Genomic DNA, 27,798 nt, shown 5'->3' on the forward strand with positions numbered 1-27,798 from the left:
CGTGCGTGGATGACTGCTAGCTAGTGTGGATGAGAGAGGGACAGAGGGAGATCGAGGGGGTATGATGCACACACACAGACAGTCATTCACAAGGAATTCTACAACATCAGGCAGGCTGCTCAGTGTATGATTTTTACACAAAGAAGACTGGGAAAGAGGTACCTACTGATGAGAGACGTTACTCAAGATTTGAGGGAAATCCCCGGTGTGCCTGGTTGTGTGCACTACTGCCAGAGATCTGTTGGGGGACCCGAGACGGCGAGATGGGCTGTAACCTGTGCACGCTGCAGAAAAGAGAGGAGCACTACAAGCTGCTGTATGAGATCGCACAGGTGAGTCGACTTGTTTAACCTACTCCTGAGATCCTTCTGAAGTTGAGTTGTGAGATCAGATGGGGCTTCCATGGAAGTTTCTACCATCTCTAGAGATATGTTCTCTATCTTTTCTAGGCAACTTGGTTAGAAGAATGGATCCATTTATTTAGACTTGTTTATCCAATGCAGCCTACAAATAATAATAATGCAAGTAGAACCAGTTGTTTCAAGGGACAGGACACTACTCCTCCAAGATTGGGAAACACTTTGTGTTTTAAAGATTCATTTTTGGCCTTTTTTGGACAGAACAGTCATAAAGGGGATAGGAAGTGAAGTAGGAGAGAGCAAGAGGGGCAGGAATGGAAATGACAACAAGCCTGGATTCGAACTCTGGTTGAACCGTACCCAAGGGGCTATCGAAAAGTGTCTTCTAAGACATTCAGTTTGGTTCTAGTAGTTGTTCTGTGTTTGGACCTGCACAGTCTTGTGTAAAGAGTTCTTTAGGTGAACTCTTTGTTGTGTTGAATTCCCAACTGCATTGGGGACTTACCTGGAAGCATTTGTCAGGGATCAAAGGAGTTTTTGCAGCAGACACCCTTTACAACTGTACTAATGTTCTTGTTCATTTCGGTACAGCTGTTGTACAAGATGCTTACAGGCAGGAGGATGAGAATTTTGGATTTCACACACTGGTGAAACTTTTTACTGTTACATTGCCAGAGTTGCAAGAAAGAAGCAAGCCTGGATAAGGTGCAAAGACCTGAACAAATTACAAAAAAATCACTGATCATGATTTGTACCACCTTGTTTCCAAACCCTTGCCTTTATAGTTGGCACCCACTGGAGCTCTGTAACAGATTCTTAGAAGCAGAGTTGTTCAATACAATAGTTAATAGATCAATTTAGCTTTTTAGTCACCATTAACGTTTAGGGTTTATGCTAGTCTCGGACTGGCTGAACTCCTGGCTCCGCTCTTCTCCGAGCTGTAGGAATGCCCATGTTCCTATGCTGCATGGGAGGTCAGAGTCCCTGCTCCCTCTTGAGCACCAAGCGTGCAAAATAATATTTTCATGTTGCTCAGATCGCCACCTCATTAAACTGTTGTACAAAATGGCTTTAGTCCCTAATTAGATGGTAAACTGTGCCTTTAGTCTGTGTGGAAGCCAATCTGGGAGATTATCCCTGTCGGCGACTGGACTGAGGTGATAGAAGTTTAATCCCTACTGGCTCAAAACAGCAGGCTTGTGTTAAGAGTGACTTGTTCAGATAACCTCTTGCTGATAACAGTGCTGTATTGCCTGTGATTAGGAGTTTTGTACAAGCACTTGCTCTTTTGTGGCACAATAGAGAGAATAGTGGCTGGCAGCATTTTTGTGTGCGGCATGTTGCCGCTGTGACACCCTAGAGATTGTGTGTATGTGTCTGGTGGGTGATGGTTTGCTTTTTGCTTGACATAAGATGACTTTTTATATGTCACATGTTGGTCAATAATTAATACAATCACTCAAGTAAAAATCTCGATGGAAAAATGACAGAACGGGGAGAGAAAGAATTAATACAATGTCTCCAGGAAGGATGAAGGTACTAGGGAAGGTTGAAAGGAAAGGGAAATCTGGATCTACTCTCTATGGAGTGAATTCCCAAGCTGAAGCAAAAGTGTGTCAAGGAAATATTGCCTCAGATGTTTCTGTTATTCGGCAATTTAAATTTTCAAGCTTTTATGTTTGCAAGAAGAAATCAAAGAAATGTTGCACCGTGTAAATCTTGAAGTCCCAACAAGAAGCAGACATGAATAAACACAAACACACGCCTACACTGCAATTTCACGCCTCCTGACAATTTTGACACTATTCTCGGCAGCGCAGTGCCGTTAGCCCTGGTGGTCTGTGAGATTTATGAGTTTAGTGTGAGTGTTTGCCCCTCAATGGGCTCACCATGGAAATGTATTATTCTTTCTTTGTTAGCCACGTTACAAAGAACCGTACTCCCGCACTCTTTCCCTCTCTCTTACTCTCAGCCTCGGAGGACTTGGCTGTGTGTTTATGTTCCATCAGCAAAGATCAAGTTTTGGATTTTAAGGTCTGAGCCGTTTCACCTTAATTTGGCTGGCAGATCAAACTGACAAAATCGCTGTGATTAGTTGCAGTTTATCCATTGTGATGTAATATGTGATGTCATTTCAAGTCTTATTGCAGATGACTTGATTTGAAGGGGATATAAACACTCAATAATATCAAAATGACAGCTTTTGAGAAACCAAGCATTATTTTACGCAGTGCTGTGGAAAACAAGATGGCAAACACCCATTATGGTGGATGCTTATTAATACACCGTTGTTGTGAAAAAGTATGTGAACCCTTGGCATTAACCATTAGATATCTGCATAAAATTTATTGAACAAACTGTGTAAACATTTATAGCGCAGGGTGGAACAAATATGTAAATCCTTGGATTTAATAATTAGTTGACTCTTTTTGGGCAGCAGTATGTTTTTATATTAATAAATAAGATTTGTTTATAATATAACAATATAAATTGTCATTTCTACTCTATTATATGAGTTTATAGAGTTTCAGCTCGAATTTTTTCCTCATCAGCCATTCAAAATGGTCAGACTAGTACATTGAACTTATGACTTAACAATGTTGTTACCATGGCAACTCTGATTTTACTTAAAGATTTTGTCTTGTGCTACAATTGGATCTACTGCTAGGCTAAATCTGTAAGGTGCACAGAGTGAGGCAACTGTTAAAATCCAACTATTTAAATGTATTTATTTCCCTATTAATCTCTAAAGCTGTGGTAATTGCTGATCAGCAAATCAGTGTTAGCATGAGGTGATGGAGGCTATTTCACTCAGTTGAGCTGAAACACTGAGGCTCATGGGAGCAGTGCAGTTTATGGCTGTGGTCAGGATCCCTTATCGGGACAGATGCTCAGTGTAATTTCCAGTCTGTGGATCAGCATGGGAGGAGAATGAGAGATATCACCTCCCACACATTTACTCTTACTCAGCCGCTCATGTTTAGTATCTGTAGTTCCACAAATTTCAGAGATATCATGAAAAAACAGAAGCAGAACTTAGCAGGAATTACATTTACATTTACATCAATTAAATTTGCTATTTGTAATTCACCTTGTTTCAAAAGATCTCCAAACTCTCTTGATTAAATCATAAATGTGATTTTTAATTAACATGAAAAAGCTGGCATCAGTTTACCTCTGTGCTCCCTATGGTGGCCATCGAGGGTCAGAGGAAATGTCGGTCCCGAGAGCACTAATAACCATATGGATCTGGATCTGTGCGAGTGAACTGGGCAGTCAGTGTATCACAGATGGAGGGCAACCTTTAGAGAGACCTGCCAAAAGGAGCTGGCTTTTGTGAGTGTGTAAAATTGAGTTTTGAGTGTGTATGTGTGTAAGGATGCTTCACACTCCTGCCTGAATCAAGGTCTCACTTATTGGCATGGTCACTGTTGGGTGATGTCCCCTGTCTCTCTCTTAGAACACTCTCATCCATCTTCCTGTCCTGGTGCCTTTTTTTGAACAATGCTCCTTGCTGATGAAATGCGTTGGGTGTGGAACGAAAGAAGGGAAAGACAGAGAAACATGTAGTTTTGATTGATCTTGTGAGCGTGTTGGACGATAAGTCTGTCAGATAGCACAGACCCTGGGGTGATCATATCAGCAGACCCTGCCAACTCCAACCCAGGCGAAGCGTGTGTGTGTGTGCGCAAATGATGGAAATCTCATTTAAAGCCCATATCATTCTTTTTGGCTCTAGCATGCATGGAATGATTGCATAATTATTGCTAAAAATAGACTCTACTCTCTCAGTGGTCATGGTGATTTTCTGGTTTAGTGAAATGACAGATGCTGAGTTCATCTTTTTCTCCTGATCTGGAAAGAGACCAGATGACCTCATCTAAACCTGTGTCTCATGTCATTTATGCCTTTACTGATCTTCCTTACCAGATGTTCCAGATTACCTGCTGTTGTGTGTATGGTTTCACGTTTACTCCATACCAGTTTTTAGACTTTATGTGAATATGTAGAAAGTAATATCAGCTTTCAAAAGCACACATGAACAGATCTATGATAGTTCATTACATTTTTGTTGAATTAATTACATGAAATTAGACACTTTTGTTAGGGATGCACCATATTTTGAGACCATTCATTCGTTCATTCATTCATTCATTCATTCATTCACTCACTCACTTATTAATTCATTATTTTTCATTAGTTTATTTATTAGTATTAGTTAATATTGGTTTATTGATTTTAATACATTTGTGCAAGGTTGCACTAAGCCAATCTTTTTCTTAACTATTTTTAAAGATTTTTAATAAGATGTATAGCATCAGCTGTAATAAGAAGTGCCAACACGGTCATTATCATTGCCATCACTGTCTCTACTGCTCAGGTGGATTGAGTTTCATGGGATTTTACACTTCTGTCTGATCTGCTTCCTGTATGAATGCAGTGAAATTATGAGGTGACCTTTTCTTTTTTGTGTTATTTCATTTTAAAAACTGCAGGCTTGACCTTTACATATGTATAACAAACCCACTCGACCAGTCAGACCCTCAGATTGAACGTCTTCACTATGAACTTCTCTGCTCTCATTTTTTCCCATATATCATACACTACCTATGCGGCCACACTATCCATGCAATGCAAAAATGTACTTTGCATCAACCAGACACTCAACCAGGATATTTATTGCACATAGGTTTTAACTCACAACTCCCCTTTTAAACACTTCATTTTCTTCCTAAGTAGGCCAAGTTGCAGTTAGTAGCATTTTATTATTTGCGTTTATTATAATTTTTTTTTTTGCCCTTTCAGAACAGGCAGAATAATTTGTGAACTCCTTTTTAAAATTATGAACTCCAAACAAACCAAAAATGATGAATATGCATAAATTAAATCTTGTTCCTTTGTCACAAACTTGTCGTTTTATATTCTTAAACTGATCCTGGCCTCTCTATTTCATTCTTAAGACAATCATAGTCTGATTTCAGCAGAACAGATAATAAAAGTTCTTTGTCTGGAACCACGAAGGAGATGACCGGCTTGTCTGCCCTAGACACACTGGTGTGTAATTAGTGCTGGGCTTCAGAGCTGATTGGTAATTATAAGAAGTTGTGGAGTTTTGTCTTTCCTTCATCATGCAATCCTCTGTTAGTCTGCCCAATTGGCAAGTCAAAAGGGGCTGATTACACCTCCGTCACACATGGGTGCTACACGAATGAAACACAGGGCATTAAATCTACATACAGCTGTTCACTTGACTTAATGAGAAGAACTAGTGTGATGGATCTTGCATTAAAAAAAATCTGATGTTTTTTGTCACGGCTCTTGGATAAAATCACTGATATTGCTGAACCCATTTAAGGCCTCATATATTGTGAAAAAGAAGGCAACATGAAATCAAAATTTACTTTGTTAATTCATTTTCCAGAGTGATTCATCAATTCATAATATTTCATCAGAATGTCCTCTTCCTCTTTTAAATGACTTTGCTTGTTCACTGATGTCACTTAGGCCTTAAGACAATACAAACCAGTAAGAAAATAACTAATTTCCTCTGTTTTTCATTAGATTGCCTTAGCTTTAATCTAACACTTAAAGGTCATCTCCAAAATGATAATGATTTAATATCACTGTCAAACTGTCAAATCTTCAGCATAACACAAACTGATTTTTTTTTTTTCACACTGTACATGTATAAAGTTGTGATGTTTACATTTACATGTACTGTAGCTTTTGTTTCTGGGGCTTAATTGTTAGTTTATTTAGACAAGGTAGATAACATTGTCCAAATGATTTCCTATGGATAAAATCAACCTAAATTGCTTTTCTTCTCACAGAATATCATTTTTCAATCTATAACACATCAAGCTAATAAAAGTGGTTTCAAATGGCAATTTGCATTGACTTTAAAGAATGTTTATTCTTTATTTGTTCTACATTGATTTGGGTCTATATAGTAGGTTTATAGTGCACTGGAGGATTGTGGATTGATCCGTTTGTAATTAACACACAATTAGCAGGTACATACGTCTAGACGGCAATTCCTAATATCCCATCTGGCCAAGGACCCAGGGAGGAAATAACGTGTGCGTTGTGCAGCTGCCAGTGTATTGCCGAGAATTACCGTTAGAGAGCTCTTCAGACAAATTCAGATAATTCAGAGTATTAAAACAATCTGTGAGCATTGCCGTTCAGCCCAGTGGTACAGTTACTTGGTAAGATTATTATGCAGATAAAATAATAAAGTATCTGTGTGTGCAAGGTTAAGGCACAGGAATGGATCTCAGTGGCTTCTTGTGTCTGTACGGCACACGAAATGTGGGTGATACCCCTCCCCCACCCCACTTTCTGTCTGTTCTTTTGTTCTTGCAAAGGTGAGACATTTTCTGAGCGAAAACAGAGAGCAGAAGGCAGAGGAATTATGGGATATTGAAATTGTAATGTTTATCAGAGTCTACTGTAATTTCAATATAACTTCAAACTGTTAGTACACTTAAATGGACTGTTATAGAACCGAATTATGGAGAGAGACCTTGTGTCTTTGCATACATGGTGTCTTATATCTGGCAATAGCAGACAGAATTGGATGCATTTCACCTTTCATCACACACATCTTACACACACACACACACACATACAGGGAGGTCACTGCTCCTGTCTGTTCCTCTTGGCTGGCCTCGACCCCCTGTGTGAGTGACAGTCTGTCAGTGTGAGACACAAACTGGCCCGGGTCACTTCCTCTGAGTCTGACACCAGCACACTGTGACATCCTTAATTCAACGGCAATGATAAGCTGATATCACTCAAACATTCCTTGTAAATGTGTTGAACTTGTAGTCAGGGTCCTTTAACAACAAACATGCATTTCTGAAGAGTTGAGATTTCGCCTTTTTTCATATTAAAACTATTTTTGTTTTGTTCCAGACTCCTAAATATGAAAATCCATAAAATGTTATCACAGTTTCATATTTATTGTTTCAAAAACTGTTTATCTAAATGAGTAGTGAAATAATCATAACCATTGCATTTAATCTTCCCATTTTATTTAAAAATTATTTAATTTCTACACACATTACTACTGTGTGTGGCTGTTTTGGTGTCATTGTAATGATCAATTTTGCAATTATGATCATCAGTCTTACTACTAGTTACGTTTTATCCAAAGTTAGTGTATGTCAGAATTAGTGAGCATTTTATATATTTCATGACCTTCAGGAAAATGAGTAAAAGAAGTGTGTTTGAAGAGTTTATTTTTTGAAAAATCCACAAAGCCAGAAGTTGCTGCATGGTTGAATCATTCATATCTGTGTTTGGTTGTAATGTGTTGAACTGGGAGCTTGTCTGTAATTTTGTGCATGTCTTATTGAAGCCTGTAGATCTAACATGTCCTTGATCCCCCTTGTCATTGCTTGTCGCTCAAGCCTTTTCAGTCATTGAGTCTAAACCTGCATGCCTTGGAAGGGTTCTGTATGTTCATTCGATACTGTGACACTATCAAACTTGAGTTGGTTTTCTAGCATGCTTGAAAAGTCATTAGCAGCTCTCTGAGGTCTCCTTCGCCGTCCGTTTGCGTATTAAGTATCAAGCGGCCCATCTGTGGGGCACACCATGGAGTCTCCACTCCGTAACCAGATCTGCTTTCTGAAACATCAGTAAGGTTCAAGTCTTACAGCAGATCCTTTCCAGGAAATTAGCATTTTTCTGTCCTTTTGTTTGCTTTCATATTGGCATAATAAGGAAGATATCATGGAAAAGACCAGGCTAGTTGTCATATAGGGGGAATTGTCACATATATATTAAGGAATATATTAAGGTTTTTAAGGTCAGAAATTCAAATATGTTTACTCAAGCATTGATTTTGTTTGTTAATTTCAAATGTCTACTTCAAAACTCTTAAAATTTGAATTTAAATGTGAAGTCCATAAATGTTTTAAAAAAATGTTTGTTTGTTTGCTTGTTTATTGTTTTTGTTTGTTTGTTTGTTTGTTTGTATAGACAATAGATAAATTGACAAATAAAGCTGCTTTTTGAAATATTGACTGGAGTAAAAAGTGAATATCAAACATGTACTGTATGTTATGTTATATATATTTTTATTTTTAAATAAATCTACATTAAGAAATGCTGACTGGTGAGAATGCAACTATACAGCATTTATTTATTTATTTATTTATTATACAATTTTTTGTGTATTTATTTGTTTATGTTTGTGTATTTATTCAATTATAAATGTAATAAATCTCAAAATTTGAATTTTCATCTATATATTTGTTATTATATTATATTATTATTATGTAATATCAATCTACAATGATAAATATTAAATTAATGAAGTCACAAGTGTATCCCATATTCTTGCTCTATCCTATGAAAAATACTGTTCTGTCTTTTTATTTGTTCATTCAAATTCTTCCATGTCTATTTCAATTCATTCTTGAAGTCATCCGTTGAGCAACTGTAAAAACAGGTGCTGACTGACTGCTGACAGGCTGAATGGAGCTAAATTGCACTGTAAAACAACCCAGTGTGGCGTGCATTATGGGGCTGCGTGAGTCAGAGAAGATCTTTAAGCAAGCGTGTGTTTGGATGTCCATTCACACACGTCTGATGTGCTCTTGAAGACTGTTCAGGTGTGAAGGCGTGTGCTATTTTTCTATCCACCTAGTGGAATCTCACTCAACACATGAGGAATGATGCTAATTGGCATGTAACAGGAAGAGCCGGGAATTACACACATGTTTAGGAAGATAAAAAAATCTCACGGCTGGTAGCTCATTAAAGGGTTGTTATAATTTGATTTATATCTGTCGTTTACAAATTGAACTTCTCACACAATGTACCAGGTTTTACTCAGAAGGTGCAGGTTTGCCTATTAAATGCTGTGTTTGTGCTCCTGGTTATTTTATTAATTTTAATATTGGGCTTCAGGTTTGATGGGGAGCAGATGTCGGTTTTGGACGTATGGTGGCAGCCGCCATGTGCCACACCTGTAGTGGTGAATTAGCTATACACAGAGCATGACCGACCTGTGCCAGCCTATGTGCAACTGCCAGATGCATTCATCAGGCTTTGGATCCACAAACATGGGATGCAGGACAAAAGATTCACACCATATAATGTGGTCTTTGATTACTATGTTTTTGTCTAGAAATGTGTTTGAATTGGCACGCAAGTGTGCAACACGACTTTTTGTGCTTTTATAGTGGAAAAATAAAGCAACAGGAGTCTTTCTGTAATGTAGATGTATATTTTGATGATGCTAACAACTAGATCTCACTTAGGTTCAGAACTCAAAAATTTACTTTATGCATTGTCAGAATGTATGAAAGTCACTGGTACAGACTCTGACCTCCTCTTGAACCATGATACATTGGATTAGCAGTTTACTATCCTTCCCTTGATTTAATTTAGAAATATTGCTTGGTACATAGTGTGTGTGTGTGTGTGTGTGTGTGTGTGTTTGCCTATATATGGCTATTGTTTGTGGTGTTCCTGCCTTTAATGATGGCAGATGTAAGGTTAATCTTTGTGTAATGTGTGTAGGAGGAAGTACCAGACAATAAGCCCCTGGCACCGGACGTACTACATCTATTTGAGTCAATCTGAAAGGGAGAAACATGAATGAAGTTCACAGTGGAAGATAAGCCGCTACATTAGACTGTGTGTCTAGAACACTAGATCCATCTGTTCTTCTTTGTACCATTCAGTCATCATCTTTGGCTTACCTTTCTTACAGTTTCCTCTTAAACTGAATCCAGAAGACAACCACAGAATGCATTGTACTGAGAAGTTAAATCCGTGGCTAGAGGAATGTCACACTTTTGAATTTTAATCTTTTAAATGTTAAAGGAATAGTTCACCCAAATATGAAAATTCTGTCATTAATTACTCACCCTCATGTCATTCCAAACCCGTAATACCTTTGTTCGTCTTCGGAACACAAATTAAGATATTTTTGATTAAATCCGAGAGCTTTTTGACCCTGCATACACAGCAAGGGAACTACCACGTTCAAGGCCAGGAAACGTAGTAATAACATCGTTAAAATAGTCCGTGTGGCATCAGTGATTCAACTGTTATTTTATGAAGCTACCAGAATACTTTTTGTGTGCAACGAAAACAAAAATGCAGAAATGAAATAAAAAATAATTTATTAGTATATTATTCAGTATTTTTATACTTATTAGAGCAATGTAACATGGTAAGCTCAGTAACATGGTAACATCAAACTGTATTGAAATCAAATATGAGTTGATTTTTGTGGCACATGGAGTTGCTACCTATGTAAAGCATTCCAAAACACTCACTTGTTCTATGAAAGTTCATATGCTGCCTTAAAAGGCAGCTCACTAGGCTTTGGAATAGAGCTGGCGTCTCTCTAGAGCAGAGTCCTTCATTAAAAGTCATTAGTGAGGCATGGTGGGACACTCTTACTAGAAATCAGCTGAAATAATGAAGCATACCCACTGAAACGACAAATCACCTTCAAATCTGTCTCTTGTGCTCTCCCTCTCTCAGCCTGAGTGCAGTACCCATAACTCTCCTTGGCTCACTTGATTGATTTCTCAGGCATTTCTCAGGCCAAGACACCACGTTCATTGCCCTTCAGGAACAATCAGTAGTTTTTAGCATTAGGTCAAGTGAGAGTCAGCATGTACAAAAAAGGCAGGTTTAACCCTGAACCTTAGGTCTTCCCTCCTTTTATTGTTGTATTGCATAGCCTTGTTCTGTTGTGGTGATTGTTATGATTAATGTTGGCTTGTTCCACAGCAGTTTTGCCATGACATTTATTGGTGAACCTTGAAGTGAGCTCAACTGCACAGCAAAACCAATAGCTAATTTCAGGCCTTGGTCCAGTTTTTTGCTTCAATAAGGATCAGTGGTTTTGAAGATCAGAAGATTTAAAGCTGAAGTGTGTAATAGTAGTGTACTAGTAAGAGTAGTATGCTAGCAATTGCTTGATTTTTTACATTTATTTATTTATTTTGAACATCCTGACTAGCTTAGAGACATTTGGTTCATTCAGAATCGCATACTGTCGAGTAGGAACTATATTTGAATTTGAACTTTAGCCCAAAGTATACTTAGGTTTTTACGCATACATGAGGATCTGCATACAGTGTGCATGACACAAATTTTGTCACCAGAATAGTATGTGCACTACATGATTTTTGTCACCTTGCGTCTTTTGGATGCACTGAATTTGTTTTGCACTAATCAGTTGTTCCACAAGGTGGCAGCACTGGCCCGGGCTGTTGTTTCATAGTAGAAAACAAAACTAAGAAAACAAACAACAACAAAATAGCAGAGACTGCAACATCAGACGCCTGCATTGACAAGCACTTGTGTGGGTTTTGAGAGGGTTATGAGAGGTGTAACTTTAGTTTTTAAGAGTACAAAGGCATTTTTATGTGTCATAACCTCTGGAGAAAAATAGATCAGACACTGGAAAAAGATGCATGTGTCAACCGCCTGCTTTCACACATGCTATCAAAGGAGTATACTTTGAAAGGCTAGTTTACACACAAAAAATGAACTATACTTTCTTCTCTTCACAACAACCAAAAAAAATTATCTATAAAACATAAAAAAAATTAGTAGTGTGAATGAAATTCGAATGTACTGCATCAATGTTGTTTTTCACAAATTATATTCTGTAGTAGGGAGGTATTCAATTTCGGACGCAGCGATTGGCTCCACCAGTTTGGAGGCAGAGGTATCAATTGCAGGTGGTGGAAGTGTTTGGAAAACCTATACAAAGTCGTTTCCTTTGCAATTTCTAGTGCCACAGCAACTCTGATGAAATCCAACAGTGACCAGGAAGAGCAACAAGCCCCTACGTGTTGTAGCATGTTAGGTTTAAGTCTTCGAAATAGGGCAGGCAATGTGGACAAAGAGACACAACCCTGTCAAAAATCTGTTCTCATTCTGAAAATATTTCAATTATTCACACTCCTGTAGACTATAATGGAAAAACTATTCCCTACATCTAGATTCAGTACACATGATGTACTCTATGACAGCATGCGGTATGATCGTACATATTGAGAGTGCTTACGTTGGGTTATTGTAGTGAAGCATTGAGACTAAATAAACGTTTTGTTGATGCAGTTTGTCATAACCCATGTCATCCATGGCTGGGTCCTGCTGAAGCACTCATTAGTTAGACATACACAGCTCCCTATGATATATGTGCCTGCTATTTCAAATGCATTATTTATTTTTGTAGCTGAAAAAATAGAGAAGAATGAGAGGCATTTATACCCCTCGGAGGATCAAACCAAGGTTGGTGCTAATGGAGAATTTAATTATGTTGTGAAAGGTAGACATTCGCCTGCAGGGTGAACTCTGTCAGCGTTGTGTTGTGTAGTCAAACTCCCACTGAAAACCTCTTTGAGGAGTAATTCTTTGTCCCCAAAGAGGAATTTGAATTAAATGCAAAAGCAGCACACTCATAAGCAATGGCAGTAGAGATGGTTGAATCTCTATGGTGATACTGTGTAATCACAGTTACTTATGTGGGGATACTGTGTATATGTGATATGTTTGGGGGCCAAGGTGGGTGAAGGCATGTACTTGCAGATGCTTATGTATGTGATGTACTGTATGTGTTACATCTTATTTCTAAAGTATAATTAGGTTTAGAATACTTGAGGTGAAATTTGTAATAGCATTTGGTTAAAATAGCGACACCAAATGGAGTTGCAAAAAAAAAAAAAAACTCATCTGCCATCAGTTATACTAGTTATAAACTATTAAAACTGTTATAAAACTGTAAAAAAGTTTAAAAAAATTTGGTAATTGAAATAAAGCTGAAATAGAATTAAAAAATGAGATGTGAAACTTAAATGAATATTAGAAATGTTGCTTTGACAACTAACTAAAATATGTTTATATTGAATTACTTAAATTAGTACAACTAAACTGAAATAAAAATGAATCAAATTAATTAGGAATCTTTAGAAAAAAAACAAAAAAGCACATAACAAAATTATTAAAACGTAAACTAAAATTAAAATGAAAACAAAAAGCTATTAAATATTTAATATATAAAAATAGCATATAAATATGAATAAGATAACACAATGTCATTGGATGGATAAACCAATATTTTAGCGCTTTTTTCAATATTGTATTTGTTATTTAAATAATATTAAATAATGTTTTAATATTATTAAATATTAAATATATTTAAATATTTAAGTATTTTGATAGTTCCTTTTTAAATATTTAATTTATAAATATGTTGTTTGTTCAATTTAAGGTTCGTCAAAAATTTTCACACCAAGTTCATAATGGTGGGAATAAAGTGTGGGAATGCCATAGAGTATTATTTTAAATAATTAGCCCAAGTTATTATCATTACTAAATTGCTCAATTTGCTTGTTTGTTTGCAGTCTGTTTAGTATGCTTGGATTATACTTGTAATGAGACTTAACTCCATTTTTGCTGCCACACATCGACAGTAATTTGCACCAAATTTCACTTATACAGAAAGTCCTTGCACTTTTTTTCTCTCCATCTCTCACTCAGTCATGCATTTCGTTAGGGGACTAATTGCCTCTCATTAATTTCTTGCCACGTTGATTAATCAGTGCAGAGACGACATGGAAAATAGCATATGCAAATAGTTAATAGTCTCTTTTTGAATATCTGAATAGTTAACGACACAGCGAGTTAGTTATCAGTCTCCAAGTAAATCTAATGAAGAAAATGAATTAGAATAATAACAGAGTGTGTCACAGAATCTGTGTGGTTCCTCTTCCACAGCGAGATGTCGACGGGCGTTTTATGCAGCTGCATAGAGAAAAAGAGAGTCTGAGCTCTAAAGCAATATGCTAAATTCAGATTTTCAACAGAAATTATAAGTTGTAATGATTAGGAAGTCTTTCTTTTTTGATTAGACTTCCATGTGCCATTGCCATTGAGCTCCTACAGTGAATCGATGGGTGACTGAGCCATTCGCCGTGTGCTCAAAATGAAGATAAGATGCTTTCGGTGTTGTGAATGGCATCGTGTGTCAGATATTGTGTTTTTGCTCACACATAATACCCTGAAGAATCCTTTCTGATTGCTTGACACTACCCAGGTGGGATTTCACAATGTTATGCTCTCATGGCTTTATTCCTTTTGGATTCACAGTGTCGAGAAACTCAAAGTGTGACACCCTTACAAATGTGCCATATAAAAGACTATAGTCAGGCGTCTTTCACCAGTGTTTACCTCTTTTGTCAGTTTTCTCAACAACTGTCAGTACTTTTTGGGTTGACATAATGCTGTTTGTGTGTGCGTCTGCCTGTAGCTGTTGCATTTTCCACTGTTTGGTCGCCTGGCCAAGAGGTTCTCATCCAATTCTTATCTCTCATGCCACATGTGTTTAAGCACACACACATGAAGTCTTATCACTTCTTTGTACTTATCTCACCTGTGCCAAATCATTCAGCTTGGAGAAAATAAACAAGCCTGTAGATATGTGTCACCTGGCGAGAACTGACATGAATATGACAGCTCCGACAACACACACACACACACACACACACACACACACACACACACACACACACACACACACACATACACACACATACATATTGCACTCTCCACCACTGATGTTAGCTGTGATTCTGCTCTGAACTTCAGCATTCAGATGTACAGTACTACATGGTACTCTTGAGGCAGAGCTGGTATTGTAAGTCTGAAATCAATATGATGGGTCTGAGGTGACTGCGGTACAATCCAGTTTCAGACCTTGTTATCAAACCCAGGTGGCACCTGACCTTTTCAGAGTCATGTATTGAGGTGGAATGTGGAGGTGGGTTGGTGAAGCTTTGGCGGCCACGTTTCATTGATATTAATGACCTTTAAATTCATATCGCTCTGGATCAAAGTTAACCAATGTGAACTCCAGAGTTTCTTCACCTGCTGATCTTTTAGACAAGATATAAATCTATAGAAATCAATGGGCTGTTTCTCCACCCGTGGCTATTCATTGACTCTAACTGATTTTAAACCACTCCCTTAGGAAGTAACATATGTTATGAGCATAAAACAAGTAGCCAACCTTGAAAACAAACCATGGCATGCTTATTTTTGTTAAAAGTCCAGTGATTCAACAATTAAAAATGAAAACAATTAAACAATTCAAAGTTTTTAACCATTACTTTAAATTAACAAATTAACTCTGAGTGATCATTAGAAGATGTATGATGGTAAAGGGTAATCTAACTGTAAAAATAAAGGAAATAAGCCTATGCACATAAATATCCATTGGCTGATATATATCCAGTATGTCTCTCAACAAATGTACAGCCATATGCTTGACATCAATTACTGTATCCTAAAGCAATAGTGAAGCAATAGCTTTATTCCCATTTGTTCCATCTTGCCTTAACCATCATGCTGCCATATTTTTTGTGGGTGTAAGGTTTTAGTTTCCTTTATTTCATCACCAGACCTGTTGTGTCTAAATAAATGTAACTAGCTTCAACAAGACACAAGTATTATTCTCAGTGCTGAGGATCGCATCTGTTGAGTTTGCTGCATAGATGACCCCAGCCAGCTCTGAAGACGAGACTCAGCAGGTAGAGCGTTTCCGTCTCTGTGTGTATATTTTGACTGTTCCCTAGTTACCACTGGACTAATTGGCCCATCTGGTAAGATGCATCTAGCCCGATGATCCCTTGCTCTTCAGTCTTCCTGTAAGGAAAGTTGCAGGATGCCAGTATTACTTGATGAATGTCTGAGAGCAAAGGTCCCTGTCATGTTGTGTCGAATGTTGAGGTCGTTCAACAGCAGTTGTACTTGTCCTGACAGCCTGAGGCTCCAAATGCTAAGCGATCCCCCAAAACAAAAGAAAATAGATGAAAATGGTCTAAAGGCCACTCTTTGTTGTTGGTTTTCACAAGAAATGTGAAATGAGGGTACGGAATCTTAAGGAAGTCCTGTATAATTAGGCTAGTTTTCAGTTCTGCCTCACAGGAACCACATAGCTGAAGGAAAACTACTCAGTCTAGAATAAATCATGTGTAAAGTAGCTCCAGCCTTGAAGTGTCACTGTGGATAATGTAGGTTAGTTTTTTTTTTTTTTTTCAGCATTAGCTAATAAATTCACCTGTATGATGAAATCCACAATACGACACAATATGCATGAATTAATGTGCATTATAAGTACACTCTTTGACTTTGTCTACATTCTTTGACTTGAAATATTTTATTTTAATTGCATTGCATTGCATAACATTCTATTTTCGTTGATTTTTGTTGGGTTTTTGTGTTTGTGGACCAGTAAAATAAGTTTATACTAGTCAAAAAATTATTTTCAGCAATACCATGTAGAGTATTGACCTGTCAGTTATTTCACAAACCTTACAGCATAAAGGTAAAGGGGTTTGTGTGTTCCCTCGGGTATGATTCTGTCTTAAATAAATGGTCAAAAGGCTGAGTACTCTGGGTTTATAACAAGCTCATTTAATTGGTCTGGCAGTGAACCTGCTGATGCGGGTGAGTGAATTCTGATGGGGCGGCTTTGACAGGTGTCAGGTCTCAGGTGCAACATGTCAGATGTCACTATGATTGCGCACACTGTTTGGTCCCTTATGAAATCTATATATCAGAGCTGCACAAGCATGCTTAAGAATGTGGAGGTCTCTTGGAATCTTTAATATAAACATTTTAAATGCCCTTTAAAATAATAACAAAATAATATAGTAAATAAAAAAAATATAATATAAAAACTGAAAATAATTAAATAAAACATGTAATGCTTTATGCTACTTTTATAACCCAGAAGTTTGTGTGTGTGTGTGTGTGTGTGTGTGTCTGTGTGGTTTTAATTCTATTGATATTTATGGATTCCACCTCTTATTAGGTGAATGGGCGTGAATTTTCCAAGTCTGGACATGAGGAAACAGTGGAGGCCATGCGGAAGGATCCCATTGTGGAGCAGGTGTTGAGGCGGGGTCCCTCGTCCCGGAACCAAAACAACCTACAGGAAGTGTGTGTGGTGGATGTGTGCACTCAGACAGACATCACCTTTGAGCACATCATGGCTCTGGCTAAGATGAGACCCACCACCCCACCAGTGCCAGACATCTGCCCCTTCCTGCTGTCGGACAGGTAATGTTAAGCCAAGACTGTTAATTAGATTTAGACTTAATCCTCATACTGTTTATTGTACTGTGTATTTTTCATTATATCATTATATCATACAATATATATATACAGGGTGTACAGGGTGATTAAATATATATATATATATATATATATATATATATATATATATATATATATATATATATATATATATATATATATATAGTAGTAGTAGTAGTATTTTTAATTAGGGAATTTTAATTCAATAAAATATAACAATAAAAATGTAAATAAATGATATAGAATTCTACAAATATAATTGTAGTTGCAAATATAAGGGAAGTATATTGTATAAATACAATTATATATAAACATAAAATATTTGAATTTATTATTTATGTATATAATATTATTTGATGTATATAATATAAATAAATAAAAAAAATATATATATATATATGTGTGTGTGTGTGTTTGTGTGTGTGCGTGTGTATAATATAATTAAAAAAAAATTATATGTATATTTATTTGTTTATTTATTTGTATCATTATTGATTTATTTATTTACCATCCGAGTATGCATAATGGTGTCCCACCAGTGCATGTTATTATCTAGAATTTCTTCATCACCAGGCAGCAGCCATTACCCCCCTCCTCCCCATGAAATATCCCCCACTGCCGTCATAAAATTCACGTCAGGGCCTATGTGTAATTATTTTAGTGGCTTCCCTTATATATTTCCTGTAATGAGTAGTATACAGGGTGATTAAAACCTAATGGAGTGCTAAAATATCAAACATGCTGGCACAGAGCTTTCTCTTGATGTTTTATACCCTTTTACAGCTTTCCAAGTGCTTCAGTTTGTCCAATAAGGCATGGGACTGGGGATGATAGGCCACATCTGATTATTTAGCTCCTTATGTGCATGTGTTTTGTTTGGATTTATTTATGCTAATCTGATTGTCTGCAAAATCAAAGATTCAGCTCATTGGTGTGTGTGTGTGTGTGTGTGTGTATTGATTCTCAATTGTGTGTGTGTGTGTCAATATTTTTTAGTCAGAGAAAATCAGATTGCTTAGGATCTTGGAACAGTGCATTTGCAATTGTACCCCAGCTTGATGTGTTAACAGATTAATGATTACTGTTTGTAATTACATGCGGCCCCAGACTACAAACAAATTCTGTTATCTTTTGTGGAGTGTAGCGCATGGCTTCAGGCTTGGTCTATAGTTCAGGCATATCAGGCATAAAACTAACCTAGTGTATAATGTTGGTTTCTCTCATTCTCTCTTTCTCTAGTTGTCATTCCATTCAGACTATGGAGCATGAATATTTTGATTGTCCAGAATATGTGGCCAGCACTCAGGCAGAGGTGGACAGGGCAGTTGAATTTGAGTGTGAGGTAAGTAAAATGCTTTCTGAAACAATTTGAATAGTAATGTATATACACCTGGGGTGACCCAATAACTAATGATCAGCCCAGCTATTTACACCTGACCTTACATGCGTCTCAAATGTTCAAAAAATCTCTCTCTCTCTCTCTCTATATATATATATATATATATATATATATATAAAAAAAAAAAAAAATATATATATATATATATATATATATATATATATATATATATATATATAGATATATATAAACAAGAATACTTCCTTATCTATTCTGTGGTATTTTAAAAGAAATAAATACATCCATTTAAATTAAATGTTAACAGAAAGAGTTTTATGGTCAAAGGATGTGTTTCATTTAATTAGTCTTACCACAATTGTGACACTTTGCTTAGTGTTCAGTTTTATTTTAGTTGTGGAAATAAATAAATTAACAGTTTACCAAAGCCATTTAAATTTTAATTATTTATTTTTAGAAATACAGCTATTTTTATTGCATGCTTCGCATAATTTACAACATCTAGTTAGCAGATTTATTTTTATCCAGAAAAAACATAAACATACATAAACACATGAAATACATGAGTACTTCCTTATCTATTTTGTATTATTATTATTATTATTTACAGACCATTATACTGTTGTTATTTATGTATTATTTCAATAAATAATCTGAATGAAATGTGAACAGAAAGAGTTTTATAGGTTCATTTAATTGTAAAAACATCAAAAATAAGAGTTTCAAAAAGGCATTTTCCTTCTCTTTTAATGATTCAAAGTAGCATGTTACAGATGGAGAACCCTCAAACGATGCCATTATCACTTTGGCTAATAAACAGGGGGCAGATTAGACTCCACTGAGGTGTAATTAGTTTTATTTTAGTGACATTTATGTTCTTTCCTACTGGATCTTGTGCTCATTTTGGATAAACAAATGCATATTTGTTAATTAATCATTATTATTGTTTGTAATAATTGAAGGATAGTTTTTCAACACGTTTCATCAAAATAATGAGATTTTGGGATATATTTTATATTTTCTTTATTAAGCAGTAATAGTTTTTCTGTTAGCAAATTAGTGCCATATTTTTGTTCTTGGATCTGTTATGCAAAGTAAATCAAAACTGCATAGTGCATAAGTAGCTACATGCAAGATTTAGAAGCAGAGATAACTGTCCTCCATGGGTCCTGCATTAGTCTGCATTGCTTCATGCCCGGATGAGCCTCTTCCATGCGAGATAACTTCAGTCTGTCCATCACGAGGACATCCTTCATATCAGGCCAAGAGGAAAGTCTGACAGAACCACTTTAGCTCTCCGAACATGGCACATATCCTGGATTAATACTATGATCTATAAAATTATCACTGCGATTTGCCAGTTTCATCGCCGGCTGCAGTAGTTTAAGGGAGATTGTGTGGATTACTTTGCTCAACGGCTTGGTTGATCCTTTTTGATGAGCATGTGGTCTGAACAATAGACTTGCAGAAAATATGAAGTATCGCTGAGCCTCTCGAGCAGATCAATATGAAGCCACATTAAAGCTGCTGGTGATGAATTGCATCCATTTTGCAGACTGACAGTAACCCAGATTCAGCTGAAATACGAGAGTTAGCCTATTTTTATCACACCTCAGATGTGGCCAGGAACATGTTGGTATATCATTTTTAGAAATTATTTGCCAAATAAGGATACTTGACAGTGCGGTGTAAGTGTTTGTGGTAGAAAAGAATAAACCTCATATAGTCGAGGTGGTAAATCTGGTTAATGTGGAGGGTGGGGTAGTTGATGTATGATGCAAGTGCTCGGTCAGGAGCGTCGACCGATAAATGAGCCGTTCTGCCTGAGGCCGGTGTTACTGGGATGTCGAGCTGTGGCTAACTGCTCTCTTTTGACAGATGAATGTCTCTCAGATGCAGTCCTGTCACTCCCATTCTTAACATATAACCCCCTCTGCCTGCTTGATTATATCATATTTCAGGGGGGTGCATCTTTATAGGACACGTTTGATGTTCTTTGTAGGCGAAGGAACCATTGCTGGTCATCCTTTTCATTCTAATTTAAAGCCAAACATTTAAGATGACTTGACTACTCTGAAACAATGTAATCGGTTGTTGAGTTTAGAAGCTTAAAAGCATTTTAATTAATGAAACTAAAGTGAAGCTGCAGTATTTTCTTACTAGTTGCTTTCAAAAGAAGATAAAAGCCTTGAAAATGAGTGTAAAGGTAATTGTCAGAGCTTTGAGTATAGATGAGCTCATAGTTTCTCATGTTTCTGTTCATACTGGATGTCTGTTCCTCTTTCTTGCCCTTGAAATACAAAAGAAACAGGAAGCTGTATGGTTTTGTTAGGTTTGAACTGAATGGATGTGATGATGACTCGTGTATTTTAATATATCTGGATGTTTATGTGTTACAGGAGGTTGAACTCTGTCGAATGAACAGCCAGGAAAAGCTGGGTCTTACTCTCTGTTACCGCACTTAAGATGGGTAGTAGATCATTTTGACATGGAGTGTTTTATTTTTTTTATGTTTTTTTATTTATTTATTTATTTTTTATTCAACATATCCAAAATTTGGTAAAACTATTTGCAAAGTTTATTGCTGAAAAAAAAAACAGGGTTTTAAAATTTACTTGCACATATCCAAAATTTGGTAAAACTATTTGTAAAACTGGTGATGGATGGACAATAAAATAGTTCATGTTGTCCAAGTTCAACATTTTCTGAAGGTTAATCATCTCCTTTAGCAAACCATGTGACTTTTTTTTATAGACACACAAACATCTACTGAAAATTAAAACTCAGCATTTCATTTTTCAATACATCATTTCATCTCACAGAAAAAAATCTAATGAAAACAATCTGAATAATGTGTTTAGAACGAAGAATGGTAATTTGGTGAACTGTGTTTAATTCATTAGCAGACGCTGAAGTCACCTGTAAGATGTGGCACTGAGCATCAAATTTGATGCAGGCAATCAAATTAATCGGACTAAACCCTTTTTAACAGTAATTTAAATTTTCTGAAAAGTAATCAAAAGATAAAAGCTCAGTTTGATCCCTTTTCATTGTCCCACATCACTGTAGACCTTCACTGAAATGAAAAGTATTTAATATGGGAAATTTTCCTCTTTTCCAAAGTTCAAATGGCAGACGAAAGTCTACCAGGACTGAGCCAAGCATGAAGAGAGCAAGTCAAGTTTGGAAAATAATTCTGCATACAGACAGTTCTTTGTCAGTGTTTTAATTGCTGATTTTAATTAGCAATGAATGGCTCCCCTCCTGTCTCCTGTGGAGTGTAAAACGGCACTTTTTTATCTCTCACCTATTTGACATACAAAAGGAAAACAAAGGCTGAAAAAAGGGACTGCATTTCGACAGAGAGAATTCTACTTTATTGTACAGATGTTGCTTGTTCTTACACAATTCTCGCTCAGAGATATGTAAATGTGGAGCACCTGATATCAAACAAGTTAAATCGCTTCTCCTTTTTGTATCATCTCCAGAAAATGTATCATAAACAACCTACAGAAAAGTTATGTATGTTATGCAAATCTTAATCATTAAAAATGCATTTAAATGCGTATAATCCCCGTCGATATACTGCAAAGTTAACCAGCATAGATTCTTATATAAATTCTTCTGAATATATAAATATGTAATACTTGTGAGAGGGAAGCAAGAAAAATATTCGCACATCCTTTATATATTCTGTGCAGTATTCAATTCCAATCATTATATATTATATGGGGCCATTATATTGCCTTCTTTTGTAAATAGTCTGAAACGAATTGATTTTTCTCATTTTTGAACAGATATGCAAATGAATCTATTACAATATTGAATTCTTTTTGTGATAAGTCAGGGAATTATTGCTGGTGTGTTCAGATGAATTATGACAATTTACATATTGATGCCATGTTTATTGTGCTGTTGATAGGTCGAGCTCAACAGCATAGCTGCAAGGGATGGACGCATCAGAGAGGGAGACAGAATTTTACAGGTGGGATGCATTTAATTTTGTTACACACATTTACAAGTGCTCATTCACAACCTAACTGTACAACAAGGTATTTCCATCATCGTATAAATCCAGATAATGGTCTTGATGATGTAGTAGGTACAGTGTGTCCAAAATTCTGGTAACATGCTGGATTAATTGGTGTATAATTAATAATAAAAAAAAAAAAAAAAAAAAAAAAAAATATGTACTTGCTATAAGGTCAGATGTTCTTGCTTGCAATGTACACATACTATGCTTATTTGGAATGTTACGTTATAAAATCATCAGGTTTTGCACAAACAAAAATGTTACTTCTGCTTTTAATCATAATTCAAAATAAATAAATAAATAAATATATATATATATATATATATATATATATATATATATATATAAATAAATAAATATATATCAATATAAAACAAAATGTATTTAAAATATAATAATATAATGAATTCCCACTGTATATAGTGGTATGTGTGTGTATCTATACAAATCTTGAACAAAAGTTGTTAGCTGCTAGTAAGTCAAATTGAAAACCATGATAAATTGCACTTAAATATCATTTTTAAATGGTTCTGCTTTTGCATAATGTAGACCAAGCTGGTGTGACATTCAGCAGTGACAGTAGGGTTAAAGGTTTGGAGAATTTATGAGTAAAAGAAGATAAAGAAAGAGCGAAATTCAAAGGACACAAGGCATCTGTGGATGTAACAGTGAGGGAGATGAATACAGTGGTTCAGTGCACGTCTGTCTCACTCTCTCCACCCCTATTATCTTCTTTTGACAGTGCCATTACTCTATAGAAGAAAAGATGAACGGCACCTGTCAAAGGCTGCTTAATTGTGTGTCTGGGCGTGTACCACCACAACAGCTTTTTATAAATGCTGTGGCTCCTGCAGCCCAGTCGGCAGTCTTAGTAATCGATGCAAAGTCTCTCCTCCAGTAAATGCATAATTGACTGGAGGTTGTTATCTCAGAAGGGGGGGCCTAGTTTTGGGGTGGGTGAGGAAATGCAATTTTGCTCCACTTCTGTCACTGATGAAGTGTGCTTCCAGTATGAAAATCCTGACACTCTGTCATTATCTTTGTGTGTATGTAATTGTCTCTCTGTGTCCGTGTTTCCTCCAGATAAATGGTCATGATGTGCAGAACAGGGAAGAGGCTGTTGCTCTCCTCTCAAATGAAAATTCCAGATCCATAGTGTTGCTTGTCACCAGACCTGAAGGACAGGTGAGACTGGTAGCCAATCTTAACCCACATTAGTGCCACAGTTCTCTTTGTGTGGCATTTTAATGTAAATGTTTTTGTGAGCCAGTCACCTGAGCCATAAATGCTATGTAACTTCTCTAGAGAATGATGAACTCACTTGAAAATGATGTTGATCCCAAAACCCTTCACTAGTGACTATCCTGAACTTTGATCTCAAAGGCAGCAAATAGTGAAAACTATAAAGTCCATTTAATGCTTTTAAGAACAAAATTTCTACCAAAGTATAAGGAGATATTCCTGATTCATATGAAAATATATTCATATACAAAAATCTTCCACCAGAATATGCACCTGTTTTTGAATGGCCATCAAAGTAAAAAGATCCTTTTTGTAGTTATGTCATCTACTATGGCATCTAGTAGTCATGAGATGCCAAACCTTGACCCTTTGGTTAATCCAAAAATTGTGAACCCTACTGGGATCTTCTCTCTTAGATGGATGGAAGCTGGCTTGATGAGGACCATCAAGATTTCCTAGAGGAGCTGAAAATGGAGATTTTAGAAGAACAGAAAAAGGAGGGAATTCTTCAAACAGCAGGTTGTGTAAAGCGGGTAAGTGTGACCATATTTGCCAAAAGTTCCACAGGACCAAGTCTTATGTTAAGACAGGCATTAAGGGGTTGTGTCTGTTCTTATTTTGCAGTCTAAAAGACATGAGGATGCCTCAGCAAGTACTGATACAGCAACATGTTCCTCTACCATTCTGGAGAAAGACAGTGGTGTAAAATGCAGCTTTGAGGAAAGCTCTGAACATGAATTGCTTTTTCATCCCCAAACACGGACTCAAAAACAACTTCGGGATAGGTGGGAATCGGGCTCGCATTTGGTTCCTATGGACACCATTAGCTTAACCAGGCAGGAGAAGGGTCAGGAGGGCAGGTTGAGCGAGAATGGGGTGGAGTGTGACCATTTTCAGCAACTCTTGGAGCTCAAGTGCCAGATCCGTAATGGTGGAGAGTGCGGGTTGGTCTACAGGCGAAGCAGTACTATCGAGTGCAGCCTGACGGAGCAGGGTGGAAGCGGAGTGGCACGGGAGCTGCACATGCTCAACGAAGAGCTGCGTAGCATTGAACGTGAGTGCCAGAGCATCATGCAAGCCCACCAGCTGCGCAGGAGCAAGCACGACTCTCCTCGAATGGATAAAGAAAATCGACTGCGTCGTGCCAAGCTTGCGGATATTAATGAGCATCCTGAGAGACTACAAAGTGAGAAGCTCAGAGATAAAGACAGCTCTAGTGCCTACAATACGGCTGAAAGTTCCCGTTCAACTCCACTGGGAACAGAATGTTCACCAGATCACTCTCTACAGCGTCGAGTCCATATGACCAACCAGAGGAACCTTCGGAGTACCCAACAATTGCAGAGTCCCTACAGTAGTCCCATCTTGTCATTACCCAGCCAAAGTAGTCCTACTTGCAGTCGTGCCCATACATACACCAGCTCCACACCACCCTTACAGACCCCCATCACCAGTCCTGGTTCACAAGGACCCAGTCAGGCCTTCTCCAGCAGCTTGGAGCAAAGCCCCAGCAACCCTTCAGAGTCAGATCCAGCGCTTCCAGCTGATGATGAGCGCTGTGAGAAAGATAGAAACCGGAAAGGGGTTGCAACTGCTCGTCACTACCATTCGCCCTACCACAGCAACTCCACAACCCAGCCTCCCAGCACACGACACTACCAGAGTTACCTACAGCTCCTACAACAGCATTCCTCTTCCTCTCTTGAGTACTCCCAGAGCCAGCTTAGCCTCCTCAGCCTCCGTGGACGGGCTGGACCCACGCCACCTGGCAGACTTGAATGGAAGGTCAAAGTACGAGCAGACGGAACCAGGTATGTGGCACGTCGGCCCGCACGAGACCGCATCCTGCGTGAACGAGCCTTAAGGATCCGGGAGGAACGCAGCGGTGGGATGACTACAGATGACGACACAGTCAGCGAGTTGAAAATGGGTCGGTACTGGAGTAAAGAAGAACGCAAGCAGCAGCTAGCACGGGCCAGAGAACAGCGGCGCAGGAGAGAGTTCATGCAGAGGAGCCGGCTTGAGTGCCTCAGGGAGACCATGGGGACGGCAAGTGGAGAAGTCAGCATCCTGGAGCTCAGCCATAAGAAGATGCTGAAGAAGCGGAACAAGAAGATCCTTGACAACTGGATGACTATTCAAGAGCTCATGAGCCATGGAGCACGAGCCCCCGAGGGCACCAAAGTTCACAACGCCTTCCTTTCTGTCACCACAGTATAGTGAAGAACATGACCCAAGGCTGTCTCGGTTTATGTACTTGCCTCATTCCAAGTGGCCATTTTATAAAGGTGAAGATGCAGATATTTTTCATGTTTTGAGAAACGGAGTAATACTTTGTGAAAACTCATTTCAACTAAACTCAAGACTTCAAGAAATGTGAATGCTCAAAAACTCTTTTGATATATTGACACGTTGACACTACCGTTACAGACCTCGCCGTGTTTTCGTACTAGAATGTATAAAAGACAGTTTTAATAGGATTTTATGCACTACATTGTGGTTTAATGTAGTGTTTCTTTCCATGCATTTGCATTTGTATTTTATAAATGGCAAGTTTCCATGCGATATAAAATACAGTACTTGAATACGGGCTTTTGCTGCCATTACATCTTTTAAAACTGAAATGTAAATATCTGTAACTGTTCTTATCAAGATCTTCATGGGTAAAGGTCTTCATTGCAGTTTAATGGGTTTACAAGAGTCGTTTGACATACCGCACGATCTTACCATTTTAATGGTATTATATACAATACGTACGGTTTTTGTACTGTTCTGTATGAACACTATTTATATTTTTGAGTCTAATAAGTTATCTTATTCCATCTTTATAATGCCAAATGACCCAGTCTGTATATCAGTCAAGCACTCTCATTGTGCCTTGTATAGAGGCTCATTTTTCTACCACAGGTTGTGAAGAGACACCTTGAGTAATCTTGCTGTCATGTTTTTAGTCTCTTTTTGATGTGTAAAACAACTTTGTAGCCAGGTCTATGTGTTCTAGGTGTGCTACATGAGGAAAAAAGGATAATAAATTATTGTTATATAACTCAAAAATTAGTCTTGTAATCCTTCCTTCTTAAATAATGGTTTTCAGGTTTTCCAGTTTTGTTCAGCATACAAAGATATTACGGCTTTGATTGATTCATTATCTGAATTGACTGCACAAAAAAAAAAATATTAATAGTTAAATGCTAATGCTAATGTTAATTTACTAATAGTGGAAAAAAGTGAAAACCAGACAAAATACCAATTAGACATGACAGTATGACACAAATACAGTTAAATCTATTAATCTAACATCCTATATGAATACATAAAAAGATAATTTGATATTAGTTTGGTAATATGTGCAGATTATTTTTACACTGATTGTTCTGTATGGATGATAGCTGCCTGAGGTTGTTAGGATTGACTGTGTGTGAGGGAGGTTGGAGGCTTTTTGAAGTCTAATGTTTTTCATCTTTGGTATGAATGTGTTTTGCATGTAAAGACCTGTCTGCCTCTGTTTCAAAGTGATAACGTTTCCGTAGGTCTCATGCACGGGTGCCATAAACCTCGCTTAAACACTGATTTCATTGAGACCCTTTTAAACACATCCTTATTGTACTGTTGGGGTTCAAAACACTAGGCACCAAATATGATTAAAAATTGATTTTAGCAAG

The 27,798-nt window shown here is 37.2% G+C and overlaps 1 pseudogene; it reads left to right on the forward strand.

The window, feature by feature from the left end:
- LOC109067149 lies at positions 1–27,210 on the forward strand (annotated as a pseudogene).
- The last annotated feature ends 588 nt before the right edge of the window (positions 27,211–27,798 follow it).

Source organism: Cyprinus carpio, chromosome A4 (genome assembly GCF_018340385.1).
Source record: "Cyprinus carpio isolate SPL01 chromosome A4, ASM1834038v1, whole genome shotgun sequence".
Taxonomy (NCBI): Eukaryota; Metazoa; Chordata; class Actinopteri; order Cypriniformes; family Cyprinidae; genus Cyprinus; species Cyprinus carpio.